This window comes from Astatotilapia calliptera, chromosome 18, assembly GCF_900246225.1.
Source record: "Astatotilapia calliptera chromosome 18, fAstCal1.2, whole genome shotgun sequence".
In the NCBI taxonomy this organism is placed as follows: domain Eukaryota; kingdom Metazoa; phylum Chordata; class Actinopteri; order Cichliformes; family Cichlidae; genus Astatotilapia; species Astatotilapia calliptera.
This window is the reverse complement of record NC_039319.1, coordinates 27,385,996-27,398,568: the sequence shown is the minus strand read 5'-3', so window position 1 is coordinate 27,398,568 and position 12,573 is coordinate 27,385,996. Positions and strand designations below refer to the sequence as shown.

Here is a 12,573-nt window from a genome sequence, read left to right as displayed (position 1 = left end):
TCAACTTATATTGTTCTATGTGCTACCATAATTAAAACAGATGTGACAGTCAACACAAAAAAGGTGCAGAGACATTTTTCATAGTGCGTGTTTGATATAGCTATAATTGTTCATGAAATAATTCAGTGGGGTACATAGGGGAAAGAAAGAAAGTATTGACTCTAACCGTCTCGAGCCAATATCAATACCAGCTTTGGTATTGAAACTATCAATATTTATATCGATCCTGTATGGCACAGTGATTGATACTTCCGCGCAGTTTACCATGATGCACGCTGGGTAATCGTTATGGCTGTATTATTATATAATATGCAAATATAAACATCTGTTTATATGGTCGCAGAGGAGGATTAACACAAGACTGTCCAATCGTCCAATGTTCACATTATCTGGGTAAACTATTTACCAGGCTTTTTATCTTTTATTAGAATGACTTAGAAATAAGCTTAAAATATGTCCCGCCTTCCTCTATACCTTAATGCACAAAATGTGATGTATGAATCCTGATGAGACAGTATTTGGGTCTATCAATCTGCGCAATGTTCTGAAAATAAGAATTCTTCCTGCTCCATACAAAAAAGAAAGTCTATTACCGAACACTAGAGGGGGTAATACACTATCATGAGCTGCACACGAAGTCCAAACCTCCCGGAAAGACAGAATAAAAGTCTGAGGACCGGTGGTGTGAAATCACGTCTTTTTAAGGATTCACTCATGCGAATCAGGTTTTGAATCCAAACCAAATCAGCTCACTGTAGGGTGCATGCTGTGAACTCGGGCTCTGGCTGTTCTTCACGGGTGTGCATGCCTCTGGTTGACCATTAAACCAAACAAAAGTGTTTCAAGTGTTCAAAACCCCCGTGTGAAAGGTGAGGCACGTGAAATGTTGGCTTCTCTGGTAGGAGACTGGGCGTTTCCCACACACACTTTTTACAGAAATAAACTTTGAGTTTCTTCATAGTCCTTGGACTAAGGCATACTTGGTGATGTGGCAAAAGCACAGCGCACATTATGCCTGAGAGCGCCATGGGACGCCTATGGCGCAGTAATCCTCTGTGGCCCAGCAACCCCCCCCCCCTTCCCCCACCCTCACTGCTCTCCTGCTCAAGGGCAAATCGAGACAGCGCAGCATCCTCCACGCTCGGCAGCCGGAGACTTTTCCTTCATGGGATGAAAACCGACGGGCCTCACGAATGGAAGGCAAGAGGACGAAGTTTTACTTACCACCGCACCTGTGACAGCTTTCAAAATGTCCAAAATAGGGTGACTGCAGACCTCTGGCGCTTACCAAGAAGTCAGTTTTGACCGTTTTTCTCTGGATTCTGATGACACTTTTTCCCCCGTGGGCTTGAGTTTGGATCCACGATGAGGCGAAGTGAGCCTTGAAAAGAAAACATGGATTTTGCACGGAAGGTTTGGTTGTTTCTTCTTCTAAAACCCGAAGAACTTCATTCTGGAAACGATGCTGTAAAACTCACAGTTTCACATGTAAGTATATTCTGCACGGAATCCTCATGTGGCTGCAAAAACATATAGCAGAAAATGATTGGCACGACTTGTTGGCTGTTTGTTCTCTCCTTTTGTTTTTCATTTTTTATTGTATTCGCATAAGGGCCGTATGTTAACGGAGAAGCGCTCATTACTTCATCAAAAATAAGTGTTCAGTTTTCAAAAAGCTTTAGGGTTAAGCTACATGTGGAAATTCACTTTAACGAGGTCAATGTTTCCTTTGGCTTCTTATCTCCATATGAAGTGAAAAGACACTTAATGTAATGATTATTACACGTCATTCATGACATCACAAACCACTTTAAAAAAAAAAAAAAAAAAAGCTCAACAATCTTCATGTTTAATGTGACTCATGTAACTTTTGATAAGTTGTAATATTCATATTTTGGGTGTTTTTTTTAAAAGTAATATCTGAACACTGGCAACTGGGATTCAGTTCATTATCAGCTACTGGTTTCATGAGTGGATCATTTTACCACTGTCTATATTTTTATATGTGTGTACTTTCTGTATGCTTGGCGTTTAAGCTATCTTTTGCAATTACATTGAAAGGTTTCTGCCAAAGAAGTAGGTCATCAGTTCAGGCTGTGCACCTCAGATCACAGTATGAAGCTCTGAGGGGGAGAAGGACACATAACATGGTGATGAAGAACACACAGAAGGCCCAGTTACACTAGACCCCCCAGAAAAATTTGAAAAAAGTTGGACTCATTTCTAAACTTTTTAATAATGTTTTTAGTGTAGTTTTTAATATTTCGATTGCAAAATACAGCATTATTTAAAAAAAAAAAAGTAAATCCAAAGAAAGCAGTCTTAAGTTAGAAATGAGTTAACAACCAGATAGTGAGAGCTAACGCCTGATAACAACTTTCTTACCTGTTAAAACAATCTTAAAATAAAAGATGATGGAATAGATAGCAGCAGTACAAAGTCCTACTGTAAGTCCCATAAAAGATGGGGGGGGGGGGACAATAGTCTTCTGTGGCTCTATAAGGAACTATGCCATGTCTAATAGTCATGTTACTCCATTCGTATAGGTTAAAGAGCTGAAGACTACAAGTTAGAATCTGAAAGAATCTGAAAAATCATCTATTGACTATTTAAGACCACAGAGCTAATACACTGTGCTGTGGACTATAGTGTAGTGATTCATACTCTACTGTTCAGGTTCAAGGTTTTAAAAACTGAACTCAGAAAATGGAAGAAGGCAAAAAGAAAAAAAGGCTTGGTTAAGGTATATATAGAAGGTTTATATGGAAATCTGTCAACTAGACAAAAGTGTGAGCTACAATCTAAGATCACAAACAATGGCTGGATTACAGAGCAACAAAATGTATTTAAATACATTTGTCGCATAATAATAGTTCTTCACTGCACACTCAGAAATTAAAGTACAGAAATGTACCTATAGGGGTACAATGGCTTGTCACTGGGGTGGTACCCTCTAAGGTACCGTTCTGTACCCTAAACTGTGGGTACTGATTTGTACCCTTGTAATTTGTACCTTTTACATGTCAAACCTGTACTTTAAAGGGCAAAATTGTACCCTTAGTATAAAGTACAAAAAAGAACCCTTAAAAGGAGTACAAAAATGTCTTTCTAAAGGTTCAGTATCTACACACAGATTTCCTATATTTTTCCTCTCAAGATTTGAAAAATTGAAGATACAAAGTCAAAAATACTTGTCACATTTATTACCTTCTTAAATACATTGCTTAACTGTTACATACAAACTGTTATCAACAGAGTATGTGTCATAAGCTGCAACATCAATTTCCTGTCCAGGTTTTAGCAACGTCCATTCACTATCAACTCTAACACTGTATGAATGAAAATGGTTGTCATATAACAGAGGAATGAGAATTTTTCCACAAAAGACCCACATTGTGTCAATATTAACACAACACCTGTTCTCTGTGTTTCCTATACACATGTCGTCTGAAAGATTCATATTTTTTGAATGAAGAACAGCAGTCACTGAGTCCACAGGTTATATCAAAATTGGCATCATGGGAATGAATAAGTCCTATGTGCTGAATAAGCTTTGTCAAACTAAAGGTTCTTCTGCCACATTTGGAGCACTGATATGGCTGAGGCATGGTGGTCAATACAGAAGATTTATTTGTCTGGTGACTGTGATTGGCAGAGGCCGGTCCTCACCCTCATCTATTTTCACAATGTACTTTTGGAGAAAAATCAGGGTGTTCTTCAGATGTTTTGGATAAGCAAGGTTGAAGACAAAATACAAGCAGAAAGAAGAGATGATTCCTTCAAAAATACACGAGCTTCTGCACACTTCACTGCCATCCAACTTCACAATGTTTGGAGCGCTTCTGGAGAACACTGGTTTCCAGTCTTCATGAAGTAGCTGAACAGTTGGATAGGGGGTTTTAGGATGAACCTTTGAAGTCAAAAGAGAAGGTAGAGGAAAGCAATATATTAGTCTCTTAACAAAAGATACATTTGTTTTCCTTTTATATAGACTAAATATTTTAATACACACACCTCTCCAAGTATGACAAAGAGATCCAGTTTCTCCTTGAAGACGTATGGCAGGAATAAAAGTGCAGCCCTTGTGTCAAGATCTGCCAAAAGAACAACAAAACACAAGATCACCCATGCATTTTATCTGGCATTTCCAGTTACCTATAAAAATTATATAAAATGGAAGCCTTGAAGTTAAAAAAAAAAAAAAAAAAAAAAAGCAAATACCTGGTAGGTCATCAGTGAGAGCCTCCTCTCTTGCATCAAGGTAGAGCTGGTAGAGTGGGGTTTTCCCTTGTGTAAGGTCAATCACCTTTGCTGCAACACATGAGAGCCCTTCACGAAATCGCTGGCTTACATTACCCGTTGCTGGTTGGATCCACCCGAGTTCGTTGCACAGCTACAAGTAAAAAATTCATTTTCAGTACAAAATAACAGTGTATGAAAATGAAATAATCTAAAGTTGATATTAATTATGTATGGTGCTGCATAATTATTTTTTTTATAGAATTTAACAACAATACTGTAAGAAGTTACATGAACATACGAAAAAAGGAGAGGGACAGATGAAGAAAACAAGGTCAAGGGCAAATAAAATTTACTACTATAAACATGTTAAATGTGACAGCTATTTCCAAGTTCAATCCAGCTTTCTGACTTACTTGTAGGCTTGTAGACTTGTAGGCATCCCTAAGAAGGGGTACTTCTTCAACACATCCTCCACAGGCATACCATTTGCAATTTCTTTCTGCCGCCAAGCAAACGTTTGCTGCACACGGTTATGAACCACCATCGTATCTGGTTGCATCTTCTGATATTGGCACTAGGGCTGGGCCATATTATACCGTTCACGGTAATACCGGTATAATGTTAGGCAACGATAGGAAAATGAAATATCGCGATAGAATGGGAGTAAAACGCGCATGCGCAGTGCCTTTGTTTTCATACGCACATGGCCGATTGTTGGTTTGTAAAAATGGTGCAACTTCCGTGATGTGGAACTGGTTTGGTGTTTGTCCGTCAGATACACAACAAAGCACATTTTTTTGCAGAACATGCAAGCGGCCGTTGTTATTGTCGTGTTTGTCGGACTAAGATGCTCTTAAATCTGGGAGTAATCTGGGTCCCAAACTCCGTATATTTGACTTCAGGTCAAACAACACTGCAGCATCACTGAGAGTTGAAAACTGTCTAAATTCTTTGATCTTTAATAAAACGATCAGCATTGCTGCTTTACCAGGTGTAACTATAAAGTTTAACTTCCAGGCATCCATGAAAACAAAAGTTATTACATTTAACGGAGTTAGAAGTTAGCAGGAAGCTAGCGGAAGTTAGCTCGCTAGTTTCGCTAGTTACCTAAGCATGATATAGCATGTTCTGACTGAGAGATTTCTGAAAAAATTCAAACGTACAGCTCTGCTATCACTTCCAACATAAATGAAGACAGGAAACTAAACAGCAGTGACGTTTGTAGGGTTACTGAAGTTGGGCTAGCTGGTATATAATGATGTGCTACGTGATCGCTAGCGACACAGCTATGTTAGCATAACATAAACAGTGAAGCTGGAGGACGAACACTAACACTTTTCCACTTATAAAAGTTAACGTGAAGGTTCCTCATGGTTAGAGACAAATGCAATCGCATGGCAGGATGCTGTAAACGGACGAAACTTCAGTCAGGAGAACAACTGAGATAATCCATCCACAATACGAGGTTAGTTATTAATATACTGCAACAACATGGGAATAGCTCAGCTGCCAGAGAATTCAACATTAATGAATCAATGGTACAGAAGTGGAGGAAGCAAGAAGAATGAGTTTAATAAAGTTTGATTTATCTGACTGCTTTGTTTCGCTTAATGTGCCTTATAATCCCGTGTACCTTATGGTCCGAAAAATGCGTACTGCACACTGCAGTTTAATGTTGCAAAGCACCTCTTTTTAACTTCAGTGGATATTATACATGGTTATGCTCAGGATATGTCAGCCCATTTCTACTGGAAATGCCTTTGGGTTAAACTTTCAGCAAGGAATTTGCATTTGCACTGTTACATTTTTATAAAGCTTTAATGTACATAAAAACCAGCTTCTTGTTTACGTGAAAATAAATGGAAGGTTGTCTTTTTGCGCTAGTAATGTTGTGGAGTTGTATTTTGTCTCGCATCAATTATATCGTCAGTTATATCGTTATCGCAAATTTTCAAATATATATCGTGATAAATATTTTTGGCCATATCGCCCTGCTCTAATTGGCACTGTAAGACCTTTAAGTGGGCGTCTATGGATAATAAATCCTCTCCTTGGACGCATGGTCCCTTGAAAGAAAGCAAGAGTGAGAAGAGAAAGTCAAAACAGATTAGAAACCCAACATAAGACTAAATATACAACTAGAAAGTGCATTTTCTGAAGAAACTGCAGTGTGAATGCTTGAATCTGAATGTATGCACTGAAATGAATTAATTGCTGAATTTTGAGTTAAAAATTTTGAATGAGATTAAAAAAAAACAAAACAAAAAAACGAATTTAACCTGAAAACAAAGGTGCTGAACTGCTAAAAGCTGAAGGTTACACAGAAGAAGGAGTTGGAAAAAAACTGAAAATGTTTTAATTGTAAATTAGGAAAACTAAGAAATGAGAAAAGAACATTTAGAGTCAGAAAACATCTGAAAGAATATTAAAAGGTCATATTCTTTGAATCACTGAATGACTCAAATGTGATCCCTCCACTTTGATCCACACAGTTTAAAAAGTTTACATCTCTGAGCTTTGAAAGACAAGTTGGTAAAAGAACAACGATGGCGACGTTTTGAGGGTAAAATGATGGCTGTGACACTGTGGACACAGCAGCAGTTGAAAGAGAAGTGTTTAAGATGAATTTTGGCAGAGTGGCAGAGAGAGCTCGTTAAGCAGGCAGGTGTGAGCCTGGTTGCTATAGTGACCGCACCCAATGGCTCCATACACACGGACACAGACATGCACCTCACTTTTGCTGCTTAAAATGAACAGAAAAGTCAGGCCGAAACAAATCGTTCCCAAATTAAAAGTACAAGTCGTATTGACAAAATTCTTTCACCGTGAGCGACAGCAGCTTCTAGTCTACCGAATTCTCAGTTTTCATGCCTGTGGAGTTTATTATATGGACGTGGTGACAGTGGAAAGACACCATGCTCTTCTGATTTTCAAACGAACCTTCTGAGCCATTTTAACATTAGAGTCTATGGAAGAGTTGGAGGGAGGAGGCTGTGCATTGGTGACATTTATGAAAGAACCATAACACCTAGTACAATAGTAAACACATTGGATGAAAGAGGACCGCCATGGCTACGTTTTGAGGGTAAAATCATACCTGTAGAGCAAACGCTGTGGACACAGCAGCAGTTTTAAAAAAGATTTTAAGATTAATTTTTTTGCTCCTCTCACTCTAGCAGTTGAGCTGTCTCACTCTAGCCCCAACATTCCGTCCCATACACACCCATTATAAACTCTGAAACGGGTGAAAAAACATCATGAAACTTAAACTGGAACTGAAGAAAAAGTATAATAGATATTGAAAAGATAAATGCAAGTTGAATAGTTGAATGTCTTGTCTTCGGTTTAAAGTTTGAATGGTGGCTCTATGTCAATGTATGTGGAAGTAGTAAGAGTTTAAAAATGAGTAAGTTGAATGAGGATTTGAAGGGTCTCCCCATTGAAATACATTATAAATTTTTGTTGAATAAAGTTGAATAAAATTAAAAATATAAATGTTAAAAATATGAAAAATGGAAGCAGTGTTGTCCAAAAGAATAGGAATCTAACGGTGTTGGAATGGTTTTTCTAAGTTGAACGGTTTTGAAGGAGTAGGATTACAAAAAACGTACGGAATACAGAATAAAATATAATAATAACTAGAAAGTGCATTTTCTGAAGAAACTGCAGTGTGAATGCTTGAATCTGAATGTATGCACTGAAATGAATTAATTGCTGAATTTTGAGTTAAAAATATTGAATGAGATAAAAAAAAAACAAAAAAAACCAAAAAACGAATTTAACCTGAAAACAAAAGTGCTGAACTGCTAAAAGCTGAAGGTTACACAGAAGAAGAAGTTGGAAAAAAAGCTGAAAATGTTTTAATTGTAAATTAGAAAAACCTCAGAACTGAGAAAAGAAAATTCAGAGTCAGAAAACATCTGAAAGAACATTAAAAGTTCATATTCTTTGAATCACTGAATGACTAAAATGTGATCCCTCCGCTTGGATCCACACAGTTTAAAAAATGTAAAAGTCTGAGCTTTGAAAGACAATGTTGGAAAGAGAACAATAATGGCGACAATTTGAGGGTAAAATGATGGCTTTAACACTGTGGACACAGCAGCAGTTGAAAGAGAAGTGCTTAAGATGAATCTTGGCAGAGAGAGAGAGAGAGCTCGTTAAGCAGGCAGGTGTGAGCCTGGTTGCTATAGTGACCGCACCCAATGGCTCCATACACACGCACACAGACATGCACCTCACTTTTGCTGCTTAAAATGAACAGAAACGTCAGCCCTAAACAAATCGCTCCCAAATGAAAAGTATAGGTCGTATTGACAAAATTCTTTCACCGTGAGCGGCAGCAATGTCCAGTCTAACAAATTCTCAGTTTTCATGCCTGTGGAGTTTATTATATGGACGTGGTGACAGTGTAAAGACACCATGCTCTTCTGATTTTCAAACGAACCTTCTGAGCCATTTTAACATTAGAGTCTATGGAAGAGTTGGAGGGAGGAGGCTGTGCATTGGTGACATTTATGAAAGAACCATAACACCTAGTACAATAGTAAACACATTGGATGAAAGAGGACAGCGATGGCTACGTTTTGAGGGTAAAATCATACCTGTAGAGCAAACGCTGCGGACACAGCAGCAGTTTTAAAAAAGATTTTAAGATTAATTTTTTTGCTCCTCTCACTCTAGCAGTTGAGCTGTCTCACTCTAGCCCCAACATTCCGTCCCATACACACCCATTATAAACTCTGAAACGGCTGAAAAAACATCATGAAACTTAAACTGGAACTGAAGAAAAAGTATAATAGATATTGAAAAGATAAATACAAGTTGAATAGTTGAATGTCTTGTCTTCGTTTTAAAGTTTGAATGGAGGCTCTATGTGAACGTATGTTGAAGTAGATACAGTTTAAAGAGGAGGAATTTGAATGAGAATTTGAAGGGTCTCTCCATTGAAATACATTATAAATTTTTGTTAAATAAAGTTGAATAAAATTAAAAATATAAATGTTAGAAATGAGAAAAATAGAAGCAGTCATGTCCAAAAGAATAGGAATCTAACGGTGTTTGAATGGTTTTTCTAAGTTGAACGGTTTTGAAGGAGATAGATTACAAAAAACGTACGGAATACAGAATAATAAATAAAATAGAATAAAGATTAGAAGAACAATACTGTGAATGCTTTTCAAGCATTCACACTAATAATAAAGATTACAACAACAATACTGTGAATGCTTTTCAAGCATTCACACTAATTAGAGCTGACACGATCTGTGCATCACAAAGAACTCGTATCGGTTAAAGTTAACCGATACCATGAACCAATATTTAAAATATGGAAACTCTGAAATAATTTCACATAAAATCTTAATTGTTAACTTGAAATTTTAGTTTTGGAGTCATATTTAAAATGTTTTTTTTTTTTTAAATCTAGTTCACCCTCTTTTAGCGCCTTCTAATTAATAATATTTTGTGAGGTAGAAGTATTAGCACTGGTACTTTGTATTAGCAAGTGCTCTAATCCAAGTATTGGTATTGTTTCGGTTTGAAAAAAAAGGGGTACAGTTGCATCCCTAATCCTTAGTTTTAGATGTAATAACAGAGGCAAGAACATTTTATAGCTCAAGATGTCCCTCACACCAACCTGACAAACATTTCTCTGACTTGTTCATTGACATTTATTAGGCTGCCCTCTCCTCGTAGAACCAAACTTCTCCTTACAACGCCTCACTGCCTCACTGTCGACTAGTGGTGCCCGCTCTGATTTGAATTTACGTCTCAAAGACATATGCCATGTGTGCTTGTTGAACAGAAACATAAGTTACTGTAAAAACAATCTACACAAAATACACCCAACAAAGAATCAGTAAACATACTTCATACAAACCTACTGAGAGGCTACAGATTGTCTTACTAACGAAACAAGATTGAAAAAAGCTTCACTTTTACTTTGTAATCTTGAAGGAACCTTATGCAAATTTTAAATTTAACTTACATAACCATTTCCCTCACGATCCTTGAGGAAAGGATACTTCATTACCAGCGTCTTCACAGCTTGCACATATTCAGAATTTGTGGGATACCTGTAATATCAGAAGAAACATAAGTGTTAGAGCAACTGCTGACAAACAAACTTTATCAAGTGTCAGTTATTGTTTCTTAGTAATGTAGCGTTTATTTTCAATATGACAGATTCAGCTTTTTCTAAAGCAACAAGCTAACATTACCCTGATTAACTTACATAGTATACTGTGCCACAGCTTCATATAGAACTCTGATTATTGTGTGTCTGTCCCTTGGATTTTTATGGCACGGTTCTTTGTTGTCCAGTTTTAGTTGGAGATTTTTGGGAAATCTTGGAATTTCAAAAGACGCTGGTAGTCTCAAAGTATTTTCATTGCTGTGAAAACAGTTAAGCGTTTGTTTTTATTGCATGAATTGAAGTATAAAACACTACAGTAACAATACATATGGTAGAAACAATGATCATATTAACTAAATCCTAAAAGTGCATAACAGCCAACATGTATGTTTCAGACATACTAACTTCATTATAAATAAGAAAATACCTTATTGAAGTTGACGAAGTAGATGGTTGCCAGTCTTCTGGAGAGACAGTCTGTAGAGTCAGTGTCACTGAAGATTCCTTCATCCTTGACACAAATTGGTTGAATTTAACCTGCTTTTTGAAGGATCCTTGGAAAAGGTATGCAACCATAGTCTCAGTAAGACCGCAGTCAACTGTGTCACCATCAACCTCATTGTCTGCAAGATAAATGGTAGTACAAACTCTAAATTCCATGTAAGAATATTTATCACCACATTTTTACATGGGTAAAAACCGTATATCACACACATTAAAACCTTTTGTACAACTTCTTTCAGTTCAAAGAAATATTCATTTAAAAAAATCAGTAAATAAAATAAAATAAAGCAAATCTTTAGAGTGAATCCTCTTGATATGCAAAGTTTTCATTTTTAAATTTAGATGTTTGTTTGGGACTACTGGACACAGGAGAGCAGAGTCTGAGCATGCTTTTGTGCCCTTTCAAGTTTGGAAGAAAAAAAAAGACTAGAATGCTGTAATTTGTTAATATTCACTACTAAGGTGACTCCTTTCTCCAGATTTCCGACAGTTTCTGCCGTCTGTTCTTTCAGACCGATTACTTATAGCGATAACACCCGCAGGACCGTATTACAAGCTCAGATTACATGCTGAAAAAGTTCCCACATTGCTTAAAACGCGACTATCAAACCCCAGCTGCGACACCCTTGTTATATTTTAAACAAGTGCGGTGTTAAGATATTTCCTTTAGACGTTATATTCAGCCGCCCATGTGTGTTGATGGCCTTGGAATGGATGTAAAAACGTGATTTTATTAAACCATTAATACACTAACGGTAAACTGCATTCAGCTACCAGGGAATCAAATTTCGCGCCGTTCCGCTGCGCAGGGGTTACCGAACCCATAGACTGTGGCCGAACCACATATATAAGTTCAAACTTATACAAATACTATGTGTACACATTTTTCAGAACTGTGACCTCAACTTTACACATGAAACGTTTGTAAAAACGTTTGTAAAAAGACATAATTTGAGCTAAGAGAGTGCCGAAACTAGCTAAATTGCTAATATACGTTAAGTTACGCTAAGTTGCTTAGACCATGGTCTAAGCAACTTAGAGATTGTGCCATAAAAACCTGAAACTGAACAATTCGAATATAGTTACAATTACCAAGTAAGCTGTGAGAAAATTCACAGCTTACTTGTTTTGAACTATAGAATAAGACAGTATTTTCCATTTATTTTAGGTAAGCCACACATTCCAAAAGCCTACATTTTATATGTTTAACTATTTTATATGTTCTAAAATGTTTCACTTTTAATGAGAGAAAAATTAGTTAATTATGAGCACTTTAGGGACCAAACAGGAGGAGACGATTTGTAATAATCCACAGATGCCCTGAGAGGCATAAAAACAGGAGTTACCATTCGATGATTATAACTGGTAAACCGTGACACACGTGAGAGTCACAGAAGACTTTATATAAACATCTGGTAACAGACACAGACTTTGTTACAGTGTTGCTGAAGCTTAGGGTTCTTTTTGCAGTTATTGTCGTCGCAGGGACAGAATATTGTCAGTAAAGCCGTTTATATACTTAACAGAGCTGAAAGTTTGGATTTATGCCTCAGTGTAAGTTCAGCATTAGAATCAGACTCTCATAAAGTCAACAGGTGCTTTAAAAACATGTTTTGTTACCTTTGAATTATCAGGTTGGTTTGTACGCATGCATTGAACCTCAAAACTGCCCAAACTGTTCTGTCACTGTC

At 37.1% G+C, this 12,573-nt stretch overlaps 1 protein-coding gene and 1 pseudogene across 2 annotated transcripts in view; one reads left to right on the top strand and one right to left on the bottom strand.

The window, feature by feature from the left end:
• Positions 1 to 1,115: 1,115 nt before the first annotated feature.
• LOC113010049 (sodium channel protein type 4 subunit alpha B-like) overlaps positions 1,116 to 12,573 on the top strand; it is a 50,566-nt gene continuing 39,108 nt past the window's right edge. For both annotated transcript variants that reach the window (XM_026148852.1, XM_026148851.1), the window contains exon 1: positions 1,116 to 1,488. The gene's annotated coding sequence lies outside the window, so the exon portion shown is untranslated. The remainder of the gene's footprint in view (positions 1,489 to 12,573) is intronic.
• Positions 3,182 to 11,129, bottom strand: LOC113010051 (sterile alpha motif domain-containing protein 3-like; annotated as a pseudogene).